The sequence below is a fragment of the Peromyscus maniculatus genome, chromosome 1 (genome assembly GCF_049852395.1).
Source record: "Peromyscus maniculatus bairdii isolate BWxNUB_F1_BW_parent chromosome 1, HU_Pman_BW_mat_3.1, whole genome shotgun sequence".
NCBI lineage: Eukaryota > Metazoa > Chordata > Mammalia > Rodentia > Cricetidae > Peromyscus > Peromyscus maniculatus.
This window is the reverse complement of record NC_134852.1, coordinates 16,902,479-16,918,796: the sequence shown is the minus strand read 5'-3', so window position 1 is coordinate 16,918,796 and position 16,318 is coordinate 16,902,479. Positions and strand designations below refer to the sequence as shown.

The 16,318-nt window shown below is 40.8% G+C and overlaps 1 long non-coding RNA gene across 2 annotated transcripts in view; it reads right to left on the bottom strand.

The window, feature by feature from the left end:
• The window catches only part of LOC121825092 (uncharacterized), a 53,415-nt gene that overhangs the window by 23,653 nt on the left and 13,444 nt on the right, over positions 1 to 16,318 (bottom strand). The window contains exon 4 of one of the 2 annotated variants that reach the window (XR_013050851.1): positions 5,752 to 5,992. The exons of the other annotated variant lie outside the window; for it this stretch is intronic. This is a non-coding gene — a long non-coding RNA (uncharacterized LOC121825092). The remainder of the gene's footprint in view (positions 1 to 5,751; positions 5,993 to 16,318) is intronic. 2 annotated transcript variants of the gene reach the window in all.

Genomic DNA, 16,318 nt, shown 5'->3' with positions numbered 1-16,318 from the left:
TTCTCTGGATTTCCTCAATGTCTGTTGTTATGTCCCCCTTTTCATTTCTGATTTTGTTGATTTGGATTCTCTCTCTCTGTCTTTTGGTTAGTTTGGATAAGGGCTTGTCTATCTTGTTGATTTTCTCAAAGAACCAACTCTTTGTTTCATTAATTTTTTGTATTATTCTCTTAGTTTCTAATTTATTAATTTCACCTCTCACTTTGATAATTTCCTGGCGTCTATTCTTCCTGGGAGACTTTGCTTCTTCTTGTTCTAGAGCTTTCAGATGTGCTGTTAATTCACTAGTGTGCGATTTCTCCAACTTCTTTATGTGGGCATTTAGTGCTATGAATTTCCCTCTTAACACTGCTTTCATAGTGTCCCATAAGTTTGGGTATGTGGTGTCTTCATTTTCATTGATCTCTAGGAAGTCTTTAATTTCTTTCTTTATTTCTTCCTTAACGCATTGGTGATTCAGTTGAGCATTATTCAGTTTCCATGAGGTTGTAGGTTTTCTGTAGTTTTTGTTGTTGTTGAAATCTAGCTTTAAACCATGGTGATCTGATAGAACACAGGAGGTTATTCTGATTGTTTTGTATCTGTTGAGATTCGCTTTGTGGCCAAGTATGTGGTCGATTTTAGAGAAAGTTCCATGGGGTGCTGAGAAGAAATTATATTCTTTCTTGTTAGGATGGAATGTTCTGTAGATATCTATTAGGTCCAATTGGGTCATGACATCGGTTAAGTCCTTTATTTCTCTGTTAAGTTTCGATTTGGGAGATCTGTCCAGTGGTGAAAGTGGGGTGTTGAGATCTCCCACTATTAATGTGTGGGGTTTTATATGTGGTTTAAGCTTTAGTAATGTTTCTTTTACATATGTGGGTACCCTTATGTTTGGGGCATATATGTTCAGAATTGAAACTTCATCTTGGTCGATCTTTCCTGTGACGAGGATGTAATGTCCTTCTTGATCTCTTTTGATTGATTTTAGTTTGAAGTCTATTTTGTTGGATATCAGGATGGCTACCCCTGCTTGTTTCTTAAGACCATTTGATTGAAAAGTCTTTTCCCAGCCTTTTATTCTTAGGTAGTGTCTATCTTTGAATTTGAGATGTGTTTCTTGTATGCAGCAGAAAGATGGGTCCTGCTTTCGTATCCATTCTTTAAGTCTATGTCTTTTTATAGGTGAATTAAGTCCGTTGATATTAAGGGATATTAATGACCAGTGATTCTTCATCTCTGTTATTTTTGGTGGTAGTGTGTGTGTACTTCTCTTCTTTGGGTTTACTGTTGTGGCTTTATCTATTGCCTGTGTTTTCAAGTGTGTATCTGACTTCCCTCGGTTGGAATTTTCCTTCTAGTGCTTTCTGTAGGGCTGGGTTTGTGGATAGGTATTGTTTAAATCTGGCTTTGTCTTCGAATGTCTTGTTCCTTCCGTCTATGATGATTGAAAGTTTTGCTGGGTATATTAGTCTGGGCTGACATCCATGGTCTCTTAGTGTCTGCATTACATCTGTCCAGGTCCTTCTGGCTTTCAAAGTCTCCATTGAGAAATCGGGTGTTATTCTGATGGGTTTACCTTTATAGGTCACTTGGCCTTTTTCCTTGGCTGCTCTTAATATTCTTTCTTTATTCTGTACATTTAGTTGTTTAATTATTATGTGTCGAGGGGACTTTTTTGGGGGGTCTAGTCTGTTTGGTGTTCTATAGGCTTCTTGTATCTTCATAGGCATTTCCTTCTTTAAGTTGGGAAAGTTTTCTTCTATAATTTTGTTGAATATATTTTCTGTGCTTTTGAGTTGGTATTCTTCACCTTCTTCTATCCCTATAATTCGTAGGTTTGGTCTTTTTATGGTGTCCCAGATTTCTTGGACATTTAGGTTCATGACTTTGTTGGCTTTAGTGTTTCCTTCGACTGATGGAACTATTTCTTCTACTGTATCTTCAATGCCAGAAATCCTCTCTTCCATCTCTTGCATTCTGTTGGTTATACTTGCATCCGAAGTTCCTGATCTTTTACTCAGGTTTTCTATTTCCAGCATTCCCTCTGTTTGTGTCTTTTTCATTTTTTCAATTTCCCTTTTCAGTTCTTGGACTGTTTCCTTTGTTTGTTTCATTGCTTTTTCATGATTTTCTTTCAGTGCTTTATTGTTTTCTTCCAGGATTTTAATGTTTTCTTCCAGGACTTTATTGTTTTCTTGGAGGGCTTTATTGTTTTCTTCTAATTTGTTTGCCCTTTCCTCTAGTTGTTTACAGCGTTCTTCCAATTTTCTTGTCTTTTCCTCTACACAAGCCTCTACCTTCTTCATGAAGTTACTCATAAGGCTACTTTCTTCTGCTTCTTCCAATTTTTGGTGTTCAGGTCTAGATGTTGGAGGCGAGCTAGGTTCTGGTGATGCTGTATTGCTCTTCATTTTGCTGTATGTACTTCTGCTTTGAGGTCTGCCCATCTCCTTGTGGTTCCTTCTTGGTCTTATCAGTGGACTTGTTTCACAAAGAGCTGACAGACTCAGGAAGACTCTCTCTCTTGTCCAAAAGGGAGTTCTCTTGTCCAACTCTTTGGTCCAGAAGGGAAGTCAGGGGCAAGCTCTGGTCCAGAATGGCAGTCGGGGACAGGCTGGGAGCTGGGGGCCGGTCTCTAAGTCTCAGGAAGTGGCTGGGGTCTTGGGCAGATGGGCGTGGGGGCAGGGCGCGGAGACTGCAGGGGCTGCAGGGGGCTTGGAAATGGGGATCCCTCCCGGTGGGGCTAGAAGGGGAGCTGCCCGGTGGCCAGAACCTGGTGCCAAGTTGGGCAGGTCCTCCCGGGGTGGCTGGTGGCCAGGGATGGGGCCCGGGCTGGACCCAGGCACTCACCTCTGGTCCAGAAGGGAAGTTGTCGGGGGCAGGCTGGGAGCTGGGGGCCGGTCTCTAAGTCTCAGGAAGTGGCTGGGGTCTTGGGCAGATGGGCGTGGGGGCAGGGCGCGGAGACTGCAGGGGCTGCCGGGGGCTTGGAAATGGGGATCCCTCCCGGTGGGGCTAGAAGGGGAGCTGCCCGGTGGCCAGAACCTGGTGCCAAGTTGGGCAGGTCCTCCCGGGTGGCTGGTGGCCAGGGATGGGGCCCGGGCTGGATCCAGGCACTCACCTCTGGTCCAGAAGGGAAGTTGTCGGGGGCAGGCTGGGAGCTGGGGGCCGGTCTCTAAGTCTCAGGAAGTGGCTGGGGTCTTGGGCAGATGGGCGTGGGGGCAGGGCGCGGAGACTGCAGGGGCTGCCGGGGGCTTGGAAAAGGGGATCCCTCCCGGTGGGGCTAGAAGGGGAGCTGCCTGGTGGCCAGAACCCGGTGCCAAGCTGGGCAGGCCTCTCAGGAGTGGCTGGTGCCCAGGAATGGGGTCCGGGTTGGACCCGGGTACTCACCTCTGGTCAAGAAGGGAAGTTGTCGGGGGCAGGCTGGGAGCTGGGGGCCCGGTCTCTAAGTCTCAGGAAGTGGCTGGGGTCTCTGGTCCAGAAGGGAAGTTGTCGGGGGCAGCTGCTCAACTTCTTGTAGTACTCATGAGATGATTCCCCAAGTTCTTCATGAAATCTGTGTCAGTATTGTGTATTTTGAGATTTTATCTCAGGAAACCAGTTCTGCACCTTCTGACTGGTATCACTATTGACCATTTTCAGTAGCAATTGGGGACTTGCACAATGCACAGAGTCCTCTGCAGATAATCTTAAGTCCCCATACAGATTCTGTCAAGGAATTTGTAGAGGAAATTATGATAATTTCCCACTAAGGAGGTGAGATCATTCCATCACAAACATATATCAGAGGCTCCATTCCATACCTGCATACAGCAATCCAGCAAGCAATGCCTGGATATCATGCACTCAAAAGTAGGTATTTAGTGGGCCTGGCAGTGTGATAAATTTTAATCTGATATTTCTAAATCTTGCATAACTGGTTCATGGAAATTATGAAATTTATCTTCCATTATTCATTCTGCCCTCTGTGTTTTGTTTGTTGTAGATTTGGAATCTTCAGAATTGAAGTTAGGGAGTTTATTCAAGTGGTGTGTGTGTGTGTGTGTGTGTGTGTGTGTGTGTGTGTCTGTGTGTCTGTGTGTCTGTGTGTATATGTCTGTGTGTGTAAAGTGAGCCTTTCACACTTTTGCTTAGCTTTAATAATCTCCCTCACCAGCTTCCGTTAATGATATAAACAAACATCTGCAGGTCCTTTATGACTTTTGTGTAAATTTGTAAAACCTGTTATTGTCTGTCTACTATGAACAGAACATATACCTGACTGCAAAAAAATTCACAGGCTGTACACATTTTTTCACAGTTGTTCAAACTGATTCATAAAAGTACCCATCAGGAAAGGCAGAATCACAGGCATAACACCAATTCCAAAATCATACAATAACTGTACATGAAATATGATGGTGCCCTGAGTACCTAGCTTCCATGGTTACACTTTGTCCACTCTTCTGTTGTAGAGGTTTCATTTGGTTCAAGCAGGTGCAAGAAGCTGTAAGTCTGTGTGGCTTAGACTATAGTAATATAAATCTGTGACTTAGAATATAGAATTGTGAACAAGAAAACACAAAGAAAAAGAAGAGGGATGGAGGCACAGATAGATAGAGGTGTTGGGAAGAGAGACTAGATAAACATCTTTTAGAAAATCCCTGTTGTTTTATCAACTTGCTCCCTGCACAGGGTCAGAACAGCAACTTCCTTATCTTCCTTTTTATAGCCGTGCCAAAATTTTTATCTTTTATCCAAGACTAAAGATGCCCTCATCACTCCATCCACACTAAGGTTTCATAGCTTATACATGGGTGGAGTCATGATACAGAAGATAAGCTCTTACATGCTAAGCATTCAACTGTGTGTGAGTGGAAGTGGCTGGTATGTGTTCCTGCTTTTGCTTTCTTCTTCTTCTTCTTCTTCTTCTTCTTCTTCTTCTTCTTCTTCTTCTTCTTTTCTCCTCTTCTTCTTCTCCTCCTCTTTTTCCTCCTCCTCCTCCTTCTTCTTTTTGGTTTTGTTTTTTGAAACAGGGTTCCTCTGTGTGGCTTTCCTGTCTGTCCTGGAACTCACTCTGTGGACCACTCTGGCCTCAAACTCAAAAAATCCACCTGGCTCTGCATCCTGATTGCTGGGATTAAGGCCATGTTCCACCACCACCTACCCCCTTTCTTCTTCAACTTTATGGGAGGCAGAACTAGGCTGATGTCGGTGAGTTCAAGCCAGCCTGGTCTACAGAGTGAGATCTAGGACAGGCACCAAAACTACACAGAGAAACCCTGTCTCAAAACATCAACAGCAACAAAACAAAACAAAACCTTTAAGGTGAATATATGTGCCTGAGGGATCCTGCTATTGTATTTCTAAAGTTTATGTTGCTTTAAAAGAAAGATAACATTTATGCATAGGTCAAGAAAGGTCATTCATTTCTCCATGATAAATAGGAAAAAAGACTTCTATAAAAGCCAAATTGTTAATGGTTGTTTGGTGGAAGTGATGTTGTGGGGAAAATGAGAGAATCCAAGGAGGGATTTTGACAAGTCAGTGCTAGAATTAACCATTTATGTTGGTTTGTAACCAAATTTGGGCAGTGTGGTTCTATTTTCTTTCTGCTATGAATGTTACTCTTAGATCTTCTGGAAATTTTTCAGAAAATAAAAACATTATTTCAACACAAGACCTCACTGGTTCAGCAGGTTCCCATGCTGTGTGAGGCCCAGGGCACTGATGTCACACATCCCCTGCTCTCTCTAGATTCCTGGGATTAGTAGAAATCCTGACACTTACTGTGAATTTCTGTATTATGAGTAGAAAATGTATGACTCCAGTTCTGTCTTCCAGAACAGACTTCATAACAAACTTTGAAATTCCTCTCAAGATCCAGCTGCCTTTACTCATTTTCATTTCCAATTTGCCTCACTGATGTCCCACGCTCTTCTCCTTCTTCTCATTTTCTTCTGGCTTTGTTTCTGTCACTTGACTTCACTTTCCTCTGCATCTTCAATTATCTTTTCAATACTCTGTAGCCCTTCAGAATGACAAAAGGCACATCACACAGTCTGAAAAGTCCTTATAATAAAAGAGGAATGTGAACATGCATATGAATGCTCTGACATGATATGCCAGTTCTTCTGGGGTAACTTCATTTCTCAATTTCATGATCTGGAGCTTTTCCAATTTCTTAATTATGGAAAAAGTTTTAACAATACTTGGTTAAGTTCCTTTTTTATCTTCATATTCAACACCATTTTGGGAATGGATAATGTTTACTTTCTCTGTACTTGACATAGCTCTGCCAATACTTTCTATTTCTATTCTGCTTCACTGAAGATAAATATCAAATGTTACCTTAAAAATAGTTGAACCTATATTCACAAAGAATATTTATTATTCTTTGAGTTATGTAGGCTCATATTCTTACATTGTCCTTTAGATTATTCTCAAAAATTTTCTTCACCAAATTCACGAATAGTATACTATATATTACTAACTGTTGTAGTTGCAAGTATGTCTGTGGGCAATAGTTTACAGTTTTTTGTATAATTGTGGGTCTGAAATTATTGGAATTACATATTCTAAGGTCATATACATTAAATTTGTAAGACTTGATTCCACTAGTATTTCATTTACATTTTAAAGTTGTTCATTTTCATCTGATGTGATCAAAGATTCTAGGGGGACTGTATGAATATTTTATGCATTCAAATAATACATTATACTATAATATGAAGCTTATATTTCTACCCTTCCAACCAGTAAAACCTTGCCCTTATATTTACAGCTACAAACTTTAACCCAAGAAGGAAGTATTTGGTGCTCAGGTCCCGAATCTTGCCCTTGCCACACAGCATATCTCCTAAGTAGTAACACCTATATCTGTGCAAAAAGATTCCCTCTCCTGTGAAAGCATTCCTTCAGCTGTGGACCTCAGTGCTCTGCACTAATTAACCCTATCTATACATATTGAGGGAACCTAAAATACCCATCTTCATTAAGTTGAATCTGTACACACAAGAAATATTCTATGACTATTTAAAGTAAGAACACACAAACAAGAATAAATACTGAAAGAAATATGATGGTCAAGTGTTATTGGTTTAACTCCTTCATTCTTCTGACTCTATCAAAATCAGTATCCTCTTGGTGATGATAAAATCTATTTGGTGAGTTTGAATATTGGGCTTACACTCCTCATACAAACTGTCATTGACATCATGGGAAATCCCTCCCTCCCTCCCTGTATATCTTCCCTCTACTCACTGAACATCACATGAGACCTATAGATCTGGTTCTCAGTCAACTACTTCTGACCAACTTAATGGTATTTTCTTGTGTAAAGATACAACACAGAAAATGATAAAATTGGGATGAAAATGTTTCATGAATGATATAAGTTGCAAATTTGTCTTCTATTGTTATAGAGTTGCCACTTTGGTGTCCTTTAGCACTGTCACTCTCAATCACTTCCAGGCTATTAAAATAAAACTCAGGATGTGTAGGTGGATTGAGCTCAACATTCAATCACTGGAGTTCATGGGCTACTGCTATCACATGACTTGGTTCCTACATCTCCTGAATTCATTTCTTTTTCTGGATATGCTGGGTTTGATTTTTATGACCAGGGCCAGCATATTGGTGATCATTGTGCTTCACAGATACAAGCAGAGAGTCTAGCACATTCAGAGCCATGGCTTCTCCTCTAGTGTTTCCCATGAAGACAGACCATATGTAAAATCCTGATCCTGGTGTGCTTCTTTAAAGCCTTCTATTCTATCTACATTAGTTTGACCCTTTGGTGATCTTGGTAAACAAACAAATAAACAAAAAAAAACAGGGCCAGTGTGTACTGAACAGCTATGTCCTTCCGGCATCTTGTTTTCTAGCACTCAGTCCCCATGTGCTCATCCTCAGTGACATCACAGTGAGAGGAGGAAGGAGAGAAAAGAGAGATTGCACCCACCACCAAAGGAGTAGCAAGATGCAAGCATCTGGTATTGCCACAGCCACATGACAACTTATAGATTAATAGAAATGGGTTCAGTTATAAGAGCTAGCTAAAAAGAAGCTTGAGCCATAGGCTATCCAGTTTGTAATTAATATAAGCCTCTGTGTGTTTACTTGGATCTGAGCAGCTGTGGGACTAGACGAGACACAGGAAAACTTCTGACTACATACCAGAGTCTCTTGGGTCTGTTTTTTTTCTGTATAACATGAAGCAATAAATTTTCCTGATCATCTTCTAGAAGCCTACTGCTTTTCAGGTACTTGAATATTACTATAAGAAATATTAATATTTTTGCACCCATAATATGGATGTCATAGGGGAAAAATCTGTTTATCTAATGTTGCTCATGTTATAAAGGAGTGTTGAAAAATGTCCACAATAAAACAGAGTGTATTCATGTTAATGCTTGCATTTATTTCCCTTGCAGAAATTTCTCATCTTTATAATTTCATTGTATGAAATTTCTGAGTTCAAATTTGGGAATATCTTTCACTTGAAGCCTTGTGGAATTCTTGGAAGTTTTTATTCTGTTTGCTTTTGTTTTCATTTAAATACATTTGCTTTTTCAAGTGATTGGATAATTGATCAATAGTAATGTGTGTATTTCTGGTCTACAATGTAGTGTTTTGACCTATGTGTAAACTGTGGAAATTACTTTAAACACCTCTCAGTTTACTATCATTATTTTTGGTAAAAGTGTTAAAGAGTTGCCCAACTTCTACCTGACAAACTGTTTCCAGTTAACAGCAACAGAAACAGTGTTCAGGACCAACACTGCTCTGTGCTGAAACCTAAACAAGTGTTTTCCTGTCTTCTGTATGACAATACGTCAACTCTTAAGGCACAGAGGACACGTGTGTGTCTCCTCTTACATCAGCTGTGACCCAGTGGATAAGGCCACATCCATGCACATACAGCAGTCATACCTAAAACTGGTGAGTTATCTTCAATAATTATGAAAGTAAGAGAGAGATGTATTGATAAATGGTCCAGAGGAAGTGCAAGGAGAATGTCATGGGTATGACAGAGATAAATATGATCAAAATGCATTACATAAAAAGCAGGAAAATATGTATATTTATCATGTAAAAAGGAGAATGAAAAAAAACATGAATATTAGGGGATGAGGAATTGCTAAAGGTTGGAAAATGGACACTTTGGTCCTGAAAGAGGACTTAAATCTAATTGATTTTCTATTTTAACTCTGTCTTGCATATTTCAGTTTGGTTTGATTCATTATATTCATTAAAAACTTTCTCAGTGCTGAATATTATATAATGTATAAAATTATATTAATCTCACATAGCTAAATATGCTGACACATGACTGAAGTCCTTATGCTCAGCAATTGGAAGCAAAAGGATCATGAGTTCAAGGCTAGACTTGGCTACACAGTGAGCTCAAAAGTAGTCTTGACTACATGTGTTTGTCTACAAAAGAAAAAAAGGATGTGAGATATAGTTCAGTGGTTAAGGGCACTTGTTGCTCCTCTAGTGGGCCCAAGTTCACTTCCCAACACCAATGGCAGGAAGCTGACAAGCACATGGAACTCCATTTCTAAGGTCTAGGGTATCTGACACCCAGTTCAAGGCTCTATGTGTGCCAACACATATATACCAACACACACATGCACATAAATAAAAATATATATATATATTATTAAAAAGAAATGAAAATAACAAACATGAAATATTGTATGATTGTGCTAAAACTGTTTGTGTTCTGGCTATTAATTTTTAGACAAACATGATTTTTAATTTTTTTATTCTATTTTGTTTTCTGTATGGGCCCTGCACATGACAGAAAGTTATCTACCACTCTCAGTTTTACCAAAGATTCCTAGAATTAGAATGATAGAATCTGTGTAAAAAAAAAAACAGGAACTGGATAAATAGCACAGTGGTTATGAGTACTGTCTGCTCTTTCAGAAGAACTGAATTCAATTCCCAGCACCCACATGTCAGATAACAGCCATTTGTACCTCCAGATCAGGGGATCTGATGCCTTCTTATGACATCCATTGGCACTGAATGCATGTGGTGCATAGCCAAATAAGCAGTCATAGCAACCATATACATAAAATAAAATGGGAGGATGGAGAGATGTCAGTAGTCAAAAGTACAGGCAGCTCTTCCTAGGAACCTGGGTTCAACTTCTGGTATACACATAGCAGTTCACAACAGTCTGTAATTCCAGTCCAAGGGGATCCACTAACTTCTTCTTGCCTCTAAATCACCAGCACAGAGGTGGTGCACAGATGCACATACACAGAAACACTAATATATTAAAAATTAAATGTAAAAATGAAATCAAGTAATGTTCCAACATTAGAAACTAGCAAAAAGATAGCTAATTGCCCAGATTAGGAGAGGTTTTTTTTCCATCTTCTGCAGAAATCAAAGATTTAGGAGACATGGGTCTCACTGCTGATGAAAAAAAGGGGGTGGGAAGGCTAAATGCAGGGGATCATGCAGGCAGTAAGACAGCAGCATCAATCAGGCACTGGTTTGGGTTCCTGATAAGAAAAGACAAAGAGTTGAAGTGGAAGAGATACAGAAGAAGAAAGCAAACAAGGTCAACAGGCTCAAGATGTACATGGGCTTCTGTCCCAAGGAGCAGGTCTCAGGGAAAGGCTATGGCTGTGTATGTGTTAAACTTGCTCCTTGTTTCTGTTAAGGACAGGGATCATGGAACTGCCAGAATAAGCCATGAACACCAAATAACATCAATGGCAAAAAACAAGACTTCTTATGATAAAATTGTAATTTTTTTGTGGTATGATAAGAAACAGTACACATAATCTGTGTTTATATTTATATTTTGACTGTCCTTTGGCCAATTACTCATATAGGAATATAGATATTCACCATGACTTGCAATATCCAAAAATAGAAGCCACAGACCAAAACACCATGGGCATCTCTTTCTGAGCTACAAGAGAAACTGAGACAAAGCTTGTTGGCCTGAAATCCACTAAGAAGGCAGATGGTGGTAAGAAGAATACTCCAGGCTATTCACTGAAGGTATAAAACAACTTGACACTCAGCATCACCCAGGAAATCCTTCCATCCAAAGGCTGAAATTGTCTGATGGATCCTTCTATAAAACAAAACTAAGATGTTGGCAAAGGCCAGTTGTTTGAGGATCAGGTCTGTGGGTTTATCTCGTCCAGTGAGAAAAGTGAAGCTATACAGAAAGAAACACAAGGAGTTTTCCATAATGCCCTCTCCAGTCTGTGTAAAGAAGATAGTCCCCACATCCAAACTGATGTCACTCATCACTTCCACATCAGCAGATACAGATTTTTAACTTGAGACAGAAGAAATGACATGTTTCTCCTGTTTTTCTAAGATATATTTTCTGTTTTTTAGTATTTATTTTATGTGCATTAGTATTTGCCTGTGTGTGTCTGTGTCTGTGCACCATGTGCAATCAGTGCCTGCAGAGATGAGAAGGCATCAGATGTCCTGGATAGTTATGAGCTACTATGTGGGTCCTGAGAGCTAAACCCAGATTCTCTGTAAGAGCAGCAAGTGCTCCTAATCATTGATGCATCTTTCTATCCCATTCTTTTCTGGTTTTGAATAGGTTTTAAAGTAAATATGACCCATCCAGCAGGCCAGGTTATTCGAGGGTCTCGAGGAGGGACCACCTGTGAATCAATGGGGGGCGAGAGGGAAAGGAGACCAAGCGCGTGAAGAAAGACAAAGCAGTCTGAGTTGCGTCAAGGCCTCACTTTATTGACTGGTGTTAGAGCTTATAAACAGGGCTTCAGGTAGGGAGGGGGAGCAGGAGTGAGGAGAGGACAAAGAAAATTCCTAAGGAGGGTCAGCAGGAGGTCGCTTTGGTCCCAGGCCCCTGCAGCTAGCTGATTTAAAGAGGTTTATTTAATCCTACATTCCTAGGTTAGACTAAAAGCCTCCTATTTACACGAGGCTTGATAAATCGTGGCAGGTAACACAAGGTTCAAGACACAGCTGTCCAGAGTCGGTCTCCAACAGTTCCCCCTCTTTTCTCAAAAATGGACCAAGTCCATGTGATCGGGGTTGCGGAGGTCCGAGAGAGCCTCTGTCTTAGGCTATACAGGGGGACTCCCACGCATGGCAGGTGCCATGTTGAGCCAGTCTCAACGACCTCTGTACGCTGTTGTCTCCTGCGTGGGCCCTGTACTATTCCCGTCATTGAGTACTCTCTAGCAAGACCGTGGGGATGTTAGGGCTTTAGGACACTGAATCTGAGTCCTTGATGGGGCTCCTGGCCAGCCTCCTTGGAATCTACTCTGTGATAATGAATTGAGACGTGTCGTGGTAAGGCCGAATCAATCTGATTTTTGATAAACCGAGTCAACTGCTGAAAGGCCCAGGGACCAAAGGTAATGAGAAGGAGAAGGAAAATAATCAGGGGGGCCAGGAGGGTGGGGATCAGGGTAGAAGGCCAAGGGGATTCTTTAAAGCTTCTATATAGAAGGGCAAACCCTGCTCCTAAGAGCAAGAGCCGCATCTTACTGAAGCCCCATAAAGGATAATAAAGGAAAAACCCATAAGATTACAATTCCCATACAATTTCATTTCACAAGATCATGGTCTGGGTACAGAGTGATCACAGGCGGGTAATTTGTGTCAACAGGTACATTTTTCCTGAAACCTCAAGGGGGGGGGTATCAAGGTGGGAGTGGAGCTTACACAAAGGTCACAGTGGTCCTTCCTGGAACACTTGCAACTATCCCAGTCACAGTTGAGCACATCTCTTAACAGAAATCTCTTTACATTGTTATATGGTTGCAGGGGAGATTGAACAATGGCTAAGTCAGGTTGCTCTTGGAACTAGATTTTTAGTTTCTCATTTCCTGGTGCTTGAAGTTTTCTCTTTTCCTGAGGCTTGGGGGTGTAAGCCTGAAGGGCTAGGGTCTTTCACTCCCCCATTTCTTTTTGGCAAATTTTAATCTTAAAATTATGGCATTACATTTGGTACCTCATGGCCTATTTTAGTAACTCATGGCCTGTAATGGCCATGCATAGTTCATGTATAATTAGCCATCTGGTCTCTATGCCAGGGAGTTTTCTTTTGACCCAGCATTTCAGCCTTTTTTGAACAAGGAAAATGGGACGATGTATTTTCTTTCTGGAACTGCTTCAAGCTGGCATTGGGGCGTCGTTATCAGGGCCCCTCCCCCAAAAGGCTGAAAAGCTGGTCAAAGACTGGGCAGGGGGCATTTGTCAGTAGCATGTAGCTGCCTGACACCATAGTGACAGAGAAGAATCATGTTAGCTGGGCTGGTCCACGTTAGCCTTTAGCACGTCCGGAGTCCACAGTCGTCTGGAGTGGTGCAGTCAGCAACTGAAACTTGGAGGTGTCTGCCAGCCAAGTAGAAATCTGTTGAGACAGATTTAAACTAGGAACAGAGGTTAAAATTTATGAACTTATTTGAAACCTTAGGTCCATATCCTTAGTAATGGGGAAAGCACTAATCCCAAGACCAGGAGAAAGGAAAAATACCATCTTTAGGACTACTTATCTGGGGTCCTTTCGACCTCTGTGAAGTGGGTCTATGTTTTTATGACTCTTTTAATCCTTTGAGGCCTTTTTGTAGAATGACATAAAAGTTTTAGATACATTAGTATTACCAATCTGTACTGAAATCCATATTGTAGACAAAGCAGATAAAGGGTATCTGTAAAACAGCAGAAGTAGACTTATACCTTTGAGTCCCAACAAGAACTACAGATTTGGGCATTTTACTTCTGTCCAGAAAGCCAGGTGTAAGTTGGACAGAGATTTTAAGCCTGGTGAAAAGCACTTTTAGGCTTACATTAGACATATCTATATGACATCTAAAACAAATCCAAAATGTTGAGCTTGTGACTGGACAGTAAGTGGTCATTGCTCTATCAGCTCATCAGGACTCCTAAATGTTAAGCTCTGAACCATAGAACAGGAGAGTAATCTGAAACATATCTTATTTTAGACTCATACCCGAACCTTTATGATTTATTTAAATTTTTACATCTTAGAACATTTTCTTTTAAAGTGAGCTAAAAGGCTAGCTATGGCCTTGCAGAAGGATCTGGTTGACGCTGCCATGCTGACAAAGTTAGAGCTAGCCATCAGTACTATCAGAAATCTGAGAAAGATAAACTATATCTGAGTGCAGACCAAGAAGCTTCCAATCCTATAAATTACAGTGATCAATCCCCACCCAGGTCTCTATAGTGTTGGAGGTACCAGTCAGAACAACATCAATCTTCTATCACCATCAAGCCCATAAGGCAGAGTACCTTTTCTGTGGAATAGAGACACGGAAGACTGACAGTGTCCTACTACTTGTCCATAGTCTGGGCTGGGTCCTGGAGGCAGGCATTGAATTGGGGCATCTTGTCCTGTGGTCAGTGTTGTTCACAATTCAGGTGGCATCTTTTGTCATCCAATATCTTTTTTGGAGACCTTGGAAGTCATTGCTAGGAGCTGGAGAGCTGGGAGTCTCTGTTTCCGATAGTAAGTTTTTAATCAAATAATTTAAATGTCATATTCATCAGGTCATTGACAGGTTTGAGGACCATTATCTATTAAATGTATCTGAGCCAAACAAATCTAGGCCTAATCTTGAAAATATCTCTAAGTTTGGTAATAATGACCAGGCTAATTTTTTCTCCTATAGATACATTAGTCAAATATACCTCTCAGTTTGTTTTTATTTAAATAGAACCGTTTATGCTTTAAACTAGTATCTGGATAGCCAGATGACTAGTATTAACTTGTATTCCTTAACACAGAAGGACATGCATGCAAACTCAGACATTCAAAACCAAACATACATGTGGCCACATTTTCATTCATACCTGTAGAATAGACAGACATTTTTAAAAAAATGACCCTTTGGAGTCTCCATGAAGCAGCAGAATAGCAAGAGAAAGAAATCTGAAACATGTTTACTTAAAGTTTAAAGTTAGACCTTAAAGTTTTATTATATTTTTTTTCAAACCCTCACGACATGCTTAAGCCTTTAAATTTTTATATCTTAAACTGCTTCCTCATATCAAAAATCATTTATCTAAACTTTTATTTTAACCAACAATAATTTGAAACCAATTTTCTTAAATGATGGCAAGTATTTGTAACACATTGAACTCAAATGACCAAAACCCATGTAAATTTTTACTTTTCCTGTGGAAACAAAAGCATAATTTTCCTAGTATCTTGAACTGATAATTTAACATTTTTTTATCAAGCAATATCAGTGTTATGCACAGATCACATCCCCAAAGAAGCCACTGGAGACCTCAGGTACAGAATGCAAAAACAAGGTTTATACAAATGAAGTTTACAAGCCTTGGCAGGGGGGCTAGTTCCAAACCTCTCACACACAGCAGGGAGGTTGGAAGGAGCACACGCCTTTCTTTGTGAGGCTAATACAGACCACATAATTCATCTCCCACTGCCCGTGTCCCTCTTTAGGTTCATATCAGTAGTTTTTCATGTTATCTTTATTTTTCATTTGTTTAGCAACCGTGTTTAGGAGTTTTATGAGCTGTCTCCCGGGTTTGGGGAGTTTGGGGAGTTTGGGATGTTTTATGACCACTTAGTCTCTGTCAGATGGTCATATATCCTAACTCTGTATTTTCTTAAGTTTCTGTAGTTGATAAAGCCACCTGGAAAAAGGCGTCTAAGTTCTTATCTACATTTAAGAATCCTGGTTTTAGCTTCTCTTTGTCTGTAGGGGATGAAGTTGTGGGGGGGGAGGTTACTGAGGTTTCACAATCAGGACAGAGAAGGGTTAACAAGAGAAATTCCTAGCTGGCAGAAGAGACTTTGAAGTTATCACAGTAAAGGAAGGGAGGGGGAGCAGTGGTCATAAAGTATCTCCTTGGCTGCCAGTGTTCCTGAAAAAAAGTTTTTGTTAACTCCTCTGACTAAAGTCAGATTCTCTGTTCAGTGTTCACACAGTTTTGTCAGTTGCAGGCAGCCATTGCCCTGTCCAGAGCAGGACATGAGACTCTTAGCCCACCTGTACCCAGAGCACGCACCCCCACCTTCGTGAGAGCAGCCAGCTGCCTGCAGTCCTGATAGCAAGAGAGCTAGGGAGGGAGGGAGGTGGCCCTCGCTGTGCCTCTCTCTCCTCCCCGCAGGAAAATAAGAGAGATGAGTAGTAGAAACAGATGACATTTACACAGACAATCCAAGTGCCAGCACATCAGCACTGAGATGATGATGGCCTCACTCACAGCAAGCAAGCCCCTCGATTGTGGCTCGCACATCCTTCTGGTGGGCTAGGCAAAGGTCTAGTGGAGAAGAAGGGGACTGTCCCATAGCGTCCGTCACAGTCAAGTCAACAATGAAAACAGTTAACACACT